Source organism: Nannospalax galili, unplaced genomic scaffold (assembly GCF_000622305.1).
Source record: "Nannospalax galili isolate Female #2095 unplaced genomic scaffold, S.galili_v1.0 scaffold159, whole genome shotgun sequence".
In the NCBI taxonomy this organism is placed as follows: domain Eukaryota; kingdom Metazoa; phylum Chordata; class Mammalia; order Rodentia; family Spalacidae; genus Nannospalax; species Nannospalax galili.
In genome coordinates, this window is record NW_008343239.1 from 135,848 (window position 1) to 143,688 (window position 7,841).

Here is a 7,841-nt window from a genome sequence, read left to right on the forward strand (position 1 = left end):
ATTCAATAACTTTCCTTTAAAATTTTTTTCTGTTTCTTCTACCTGACAGGGAGACTCTGTCTCAAAAACAACAACAACAACAAAAAAAAAAAACACACAAAAAAAGAATATACTGTTTCATACAGAAAAACTCATTTTTAATGCAAATAACACTTAGATGTTTGTACATGTGTCTCTAATCTCTGGATATCTGATTATTACTAGTCACAGTCGGTTATTTTCTGGGATCCTTGGCACCTGAGCATGGCTATAAATTCATCAGGTAGATTTCAATGGTAATGTTTTTCATATCTACTAATTAACTGGAACAAATTTTTATGCTTCTTCCTTAAATATAATCCATCTTTTTAAGATTTTTTATGCATATGCATGTATTGTCTGCATGTAGGTAAGTGCATCTGTGTCGGGCAATGCCCATGGAGAACAGAAGAGACTGTCGGGTCCCCTGGAACTGGAGTTACAGACAGTTGTCAGCTGCCATGTGGGTGCTGGGATTCGAACCTGGATCTTCTTCAAGAACAGTCAGTGTTCTTAACCGCTGAGTCATCTCTACAGCCCCCAAAAAACATTTTTTTATAGAGGAAATATTTTAGCACATATTTAAAAATAGAGGAGGGCTGGGAGATGGCCCTGTGGCTGCAGCACTTGCTTTATAATAATGAAGAACTGAGTTTGAATCCCCAGAACCCATATAAAGCTTGCAGACCAGTTAGCCTGGAGTACATAGTGATGGACAAGAGACCCTTGGAGGAGGGTCACCTTGGAAGAGCACCTCCCACCTCAAACAAGGTAGAAGGTGAGGACACCTGAGGTTGTCTTCTGACCTCTATATGCACACTGTAGCATGCACATGTTCTCTCTCTCTCTCTCTCTCTCTCTCACACACACACACACACACACACACACACACACACATAAAAGAGGGGAATGGCAATAGTACAAATAAAATTTCTAAACAATATTAGGTATTAGGGAAACACAGAATAGTATCACAGTGAAGTATCTGTATACACCTTTAAAAGGAAAGATAGACCGAGCACAGTAAGGGCTGGTGAGTACACTGACGAAATGAAACTCTCATAACACTGCTGGTCAGTAGGCAAAAAGAGAAATATGCACCCAGCCTTTGTCTGAGGGGACATCTTATAAAGCTTGCTAAGAAAGAAAAATCCTTCTCTAGGAAGACCAAGGGGGAACAGGAACACATCCCTCACATGCAAACCAACAACTCCTAAGTGTACTGACCTATCTCTAAGTCTTAACATGTAAGTTAGCCTTTTTCCCAAACAAACAATTTCTTCATTGCTGCAACAAAACACTCTGACCACTACCAACTTGGGGAGGAACTCAGGGCAGGAACCTGGAGGCAGGAGCTGGAGCACAGGCCATGGAGGAACGCTGCTTACTGGCTTGCTCTCTTGGCCCCTGCTCAGCCTGCTTTCTTATGCAACACAGGCCCACCTGCCCAGGGGTGGCACCACCCACAGTGGGCTGGGCCCTCCCACAGCACTCATCAAGAAGATGCTCCTCAGACATGGCCACAGGCCAGTCCAATAGAGGAAATTCCTCAACTGAGGCTCCCTCAGCCCAGGTGTGTCAAGTTGACACTAAAGCTATCCAGCACAATATCCCAAGCCAGGTACCACTATAATCCAAAACCTGCCGGGATTATCCATACCAGCCAATCCTAAACTATTTACTCTGCCTGTGGAATCCCCAGTGAATAAAAGGCCTCCCACTTGGACATTTCTGCCTCCTGATCAACCCTGGTCTCTCACATGTGGCTGTGTGCAGCACATTGTGCACTCCTTCTCAAGACACATAAATATTAAATTCTTTCAGTATCATTGATCTGTTTGTGTCCTCAGTCATTTCTATGAAGTAAAAATCCCATGAGTAGAAATGAGCCCTTTGACTCCTATTAACCTAAAGGGAAAAGTAGTGGTGGATGTTCATAGCAGCTTTATTTCCCAAACCAGAAGTGATCTAAATGTCCCTTAACAGATGAATAGACATACTGTGGACTAATGATATAAGAGAATACTGGCTTATAACAAAACAATCAAGTACTCAAATTCTAATGAAGAGCTCTTTATGATTGCATGAAGGAAAAAAGACACTTCATTTACATAAACATCTAGAAAAGGAAAACAAATCTATAGCCAAAGTAAATCAATGGTTGCAGAAATGGGCAGTTAGGAAAAGAGAGTGACAGATGAAATGGATAGATGAATCGGGTCAATTGGGAGAAAGCACCAGGACACAGATAAAAACTCCAGTGGGACAGAGTTTATTAGCAAAGGAAACTTCGCATGGGACAAATTCCCTTCAGGGTAGGGAAAATGTCAGCCCACGGGGTCGTGGGCTGCGGTCTTTATAGGGGGCTTTGGGAGATGCAGAAGGCGTGAACATATTCTTTAAAATTAGGCAGGGGGAAGCAGGAGAGCGGGAGCCCAGGGCTTATCAGAACAGCTTCTGTTAAAAACCACCCCCTTCCATCCATCAGCCAGGATCTGGGTCAAGAGATGTCTGTTTACCCTTTAAGATCATCAAAGAGAAAACCTGTTGTGCCGAAGCAACTCCTTGGGTCTCTGGTCAAAAGGTGGAATCTGTTAATCAAAGGGAAAGCCTGCTGCTTTTGGCCAAAAGGTGCAGAAAAAGCTGCTTCTCTTGACTTCAAAGACCAGGGTGCTCATCAACTCCTGCATCCTCAGGGGCCTGCAAACCCTGAGACCCTGCCGCATTGGGGAGGGAGTTGCTGTAGGTCTGAACTCTAACAGAGAGAAAGACTAATAATGGGAAGGAATGTTATGGGTGATGAATACATCGTCAGGATTGCAGTGATGATTTCATGGGTTTATACATTAGCTAAAACCTACATTTCATACTTAGGACACATCAGTTCTACCCCAACAGAGCTTAAAAGAAATAGTTCAATATAAAAGTCGGCTTCTCTGGAAAATTAGGAAGTTTGGCAAACTCAAACAGGTTCCACCTTAATTATCCTCACCCTTTGGAAGACATGGAAATACTTCAAAGGGAGCAAAGCATTTTGGGCAATAAAAGATGATTTTGAATTCCAAGTCACATGCTTGGATTATCATGTCTTTCCTCTTCTAGTTACACTTTCTTGTCTGTGTAGCTCTGATAACCTAGAAACATTAGAATATTTGCTAAGATAGCAACATCTACAGAGAAACAACCAGCGAAGTCCTAAAACTACCTGTATATGCTCATGTCTCACAGCTAGAGTGAACAGAGCATTTCCAGAAGCACACCTAGATGGTGACTCTCTTGTATTTGCCAACCCCAGTTCTATAACCACATCCAATGTGTGGATCTACTTATAGCAAAGTCTGAGGATTTCATATTCTGCATGACTGCCTTCAGGAAAATAAGCAGGAGATAGTAAACATGTCAGGCTTCTCTGAGCATGGTGCAACCTGATGCATGCTGGCTGCTAGAAGTGAGATGGCTTCAGCCACAGATACTGAGAGTGATGCAACTCAGGCAAGGGTCTCAGGCAGATCACAAAGTGCAATCAAGCACCTCATATACCTGTCACCCACAGGGAATGTGTCCAGATGGGACAGTTAACTTGAGGTCCATGGCTACTTCACAAAGGCCACACTCAGGTGTCATTACGTTGACCTAGCAGGTAACATGCTCCCTGCACTCCAAGGCTTCAAAGTCAGCTTCCTGGCCGCAAAGGAAGGAAAGCCATTGTATTAAGGTTTCCTCCAGTGTGATTCCATGGGTGTTTAAGGAGGCTGGATTTGTGGGTGAAGAATTTTGCACATTCACTGCACTCATAAGGTTTTTCTCCGTATGGAGTCTCTGGTGTTGAACAAGTGTTAATTTAAGGCTAAAGTTTTTTCCACATTCACTGCATTTATAAGGTCTTTCTCCAGTGTGAACTCTCTGGTGCAAGTTGAGGGTGGACCTTTGGCTAAAACATTTCCCACAGTGAACACACTCATATGGTCTTTCTCTGGTGAAATAAGGTCAGAGCTTTGGCTGAAGAACTTTCCACGCTCTGCACACTAAAGTCTTTCTCCAGTGTGGATTCTCTGATGCCGAGCAAGTGTGTTTTTATAGCTAAAGAATTTTTCACATACACCACACTTAAAAGGTTTTGAGCCCGTGTGAATTTTCCGATGTTGAATAAGGCCATAGCTTTGTTGAAAGGATTTCCCACATTCACTGCATTCATAAGGACTTGCATTACTGTGGATTTTATGGTACTCAACAAGTCTGCACTTCCTGCTAAAGGCTTTCCCACATTCAGTACCTTCATAAAGTCTTAGTGTGAACTCTCTGATGTTGAAGAAGTCTGTGTTTGTGGCTGAAGGCTTTCCCACATTCGTTGCATTTATAAGGCCCTGGTGTAATGTGAACTTTGTGGTGTATAGTAAGGTCAGAATAACGGTTAAAGCATTTCCCACCATCACTGCACTCATTAGCACTCACCTCACTGTGAGCTGAGCTCTCTGACGTACAAGGCCGGAGTTATAACTAAACAATTTGCCACACTTGCTGTACCCATAAGACTTCTTTCCATTGTGGACTCCCTCACGCTGAAGAAGTGTCTCCTGTCATGGGCTTTCCCATAACTGCTACAGGCGTAGGGTCTTTCCCCAGAGTGAAATTGTTCAAGAAAGTATCTTCTGCTGAAGGTTTCCCCACACTCATTACACGACTAAAGTCTTCCTCCAGTGTGAATTTTCTTATGTCTAACAAGATGGGCTCTTCTGACATAAGTTTTCCCACATTCAGTGCACTTGTGAGGCCTTTCTCCATCATGAACACTCTGGTAATCAAGAAACCTACTTTTCTTGCTAAAAGTTTCCTCATATCCACTGCCTCTGTAATACTCCCTCCAACATAAGAGGCTTGCCAGCACTCGGAGTTTATGAGTAAGTTCCCTTCGTTGGGCATGGTCTCATGCTGGAGTAGATCTGAGTTTTCCCACCCTCTTCACATATGAAAGGAATCTCTAGCATAGGGACCCTGTAGTTCTGAATATAGGAGTCCCATTCCTAATCACCACTGAAGTCTTTCCTTCCATTGTGCTGATGTTGGGGGATGCTTATACCAAAGGAGAACTGTCTTCCACATGCCCCACATGTATGCAGTTTGTGCCTGGAATGTAGTCCCTGTTGCTCAGCCTGCAGAAAGATACGTTTCATGACTGAGGCACACATCCCACAAGGGTAGGTTTTCTGGACAACTGGATCAGCTGTGGGAGTCTTGATCTTTGATCGTCCTTGATAAAGTGCCTCCTCAGCCTCCACTTGAAACCAAAAACCTGAAAGCAGAAAATATTGACATACATGGAAACATCAGTGGGAGGAAATGGCCCTATTAAAAACGCCAGTTTTGCCAGGTGTGGTGGCACAAGGCCTTAGTCTCAGCATTTGGGAGGCAGAAGCAGCCTGGTCCACATGGCAAGTGCCAGACCAGCTGGGTCTACAAGGAGACCCTGTCTCAAAAAGACCAAAAAAATTGGGACTGGAGAGATGGCTCAGCAGTTAAGAACACTGACTGCTCTTGCAGAGGACCTGGGTTCGAATCCCAGCACCTACATGTCAGCTAACAACTGTCCGTAACTCCAGTTCCAGGGGATCCGACAGCCTCTTCTGACCTCCTTGGGCATTACACAACATGGGTGCATTTACCTACATGCAGGCAATACACGCATACAATAAAATTTTTAAAGTGATAAATAAAATTAAAAAAAGAAAAGAAAGCATATGATAAATAAAAAAATAAAGATGCCAGTTTTATAAATTTAAGAATTTGTACATGAGACTCTTTAGAGGCTAACAGGGCAAAAGTTATCATGAGAAAAGCCACATCATACAACAGGAAAGTTCAGAGTAGGGCAAGGATACAGTGACGGGCTGCATCTCAGGGAGGAAGAGGCCGCCTCTGACTCATTTTCTGCACATGGTTTTCAACAGGGCTTGTCTGCTGGTGACACGTAAGCACTGAAGGAAGAGTCAAGAAAACTACAACTGAGAACCTGTCCAAAGACTATTTAGGTAGTGCACATCTCATAGCATATTATGAATAGTTCATTAAGAGAGAACACTGCAGAGATCAAGGAGGTTTGGTTAGCCAGGCCAAAATCAGAAAAGGGATGTCAGGTCAACAAAACATGAAGACTGGAGCTGAAGGAATGAAATAAGTCATTACCCCTGTTCTTGTAAGAAAAACACTAGTGGGCACTGAGGAGCTTCCTGGTGCCATTACAACCCAGCCCTGACATGTAGCCATCTCTCATTCCTCTCTTACCAGAGCCAGTTCCCCTCCAGGGCTGTCTTGCTATAGCAGGTGTCGTGCCTGCCTTGTTGGGCACCCAAACTTGTTCTTCCAGTTCAAGATGGACAAGTACATGAATCCTGGAGGGTACAAGTCCTAAGGAGAAGACAATGCAGGTGAGTGGACAGCAACAGCACAGGGCGACCCTCTCCTCAACAGCCCATAAGAAAGGAAACTAGTAATAAGAAGAGTCTTAGGCCGGGCGTGGTGGCACATGCCTTTAATCCCAGCACTTGGGAGGCAGAGGCAGGGGAATCTCTGTGAGTTCAAGGCTAGATTGTCTACTGGGGCTACAGAGAGACCCAGTCCCAAAAAGGCCAAAAAAAAAGTCTTAGAGGGGCTGAGGATGAAGCTCAGTAGTAAAGTGTCTATCATGTGCATCAAACCTACTCCTGAAAAAAAGATGTTACATGGATAGCTCAGGGATCTCTGAAATCAGGCCAGAGGCAATGTCAGTAGGAAGGATTGGGCAGAATCTGAGAACAAGGAGCAGTTCTAGTCAATGCTTCTGTCATGGTGAAGATGTGCTTGGTAGAATCCCTGGGTTCATTGGAAGATCCCTACCACCCTATTGTTCCCTGGCAGACTTCTGGGCCCCAGGGCGAGGGGCTGCACAGGGAGAGGATGAGAGTACTCCGCCTACCTGTCAACCACAGCATCTATGCAAGAAAATCAAGAAGGCAGAATCTACGGGCAACTGTAGGAAGCAGCGCAGCTTCTGGAAAAAAGAGAAAGAGCCTAGCCCAGGAGGTAAGGGAAAATATAAGAAACATACCCAGCGAGGCCACATGAGCAAAGTTCTCCAGCCTCACATCGTGATACAGAAGTCTCTGTGTCTTATCTAGAAGTTTCCACTCCTCCAGGAAAAGTATACAGTTACATCCTCAAAGATCAAACTGTCCTACAATGATAAGAAAATAGTGTCAATAAGCAGGCTCTCCACCTTCAGTCTATACATAGTGTCTCTAAGCAGGTGCCAGCTCCTCCTATAGCCTAGCTTACCTCACAGGAGAAATCAAGGCTGAGGCCACAGCTGCTCCCTCATCCTGCCTCTACTGGTCACTGTGTGACCTGTACATAAAGGCCGCCTCCCAACTCCTACCAGCTAATTCCCCGAGTCTTGCCCTCCTCCCCCAAAAATCTGTTTCCCCGTACCCAGGATTGCCCTTTTCTCTTGGTCCTGGGAACACAGTTTACATTTCTCTCCCAGGCAATCACTGTAGATCAGCTCTCCCCTATTTCTCATCTCCCAAGTTATAGCAATCCTTGGCCCCCACCAAAGGCATTCTCCTGATCTCAATGCATTCCACTCTGCACATGAAATTCAGAGTACTTGGGACATGTAACCATGAATGCCATCCTGTGTGAAATCCTCTCTGATTCACAATACCAGGGAAGCTCCTAACCCTGCTTTGCCCTGTTCCTTGCTTCAACCTCAGCCACCTAGAACTACTTACAGCTACCAGATACCTAAGTCTTTTCCAACTCTGTGTTGCATAGGCTATCCCCCCAACCCA

The 7,841-nt window shown here is 44.5% G+C and overlaps 1 long non-coding RNA gene across 2 annotated transcripts; it reads right to left on the reverse strand.

Annotated features, from left to right (window-relative positions):
* Positions 1-2,058: 2,058 nt before the first annotated feature.
* LOC108491155 lies at positions 2,059-7,227 on the reverse strand. 2 transcript variants are annotated; one of them, XR_001872579.2, is made up of 3 exons: positions 7,100-7,227; positions 6,298-6,420; positions 2,059-5,308 (listed from the first exon to the last, which is right to left on the reverse strand). It is a non-coding gene; the product is annotated as an uncharacterized LOC108491155 (long non-coding RNA). The 2 variants fall into 2 exon arrangements; XR_003850513.1 differs by lacking the exon at positions 2,059-5,308 and adding an exon at positions 5,853-5,990.
* Between the last annotated feature and the right edge of the window lie 614 nt (positions 7,228-7,841).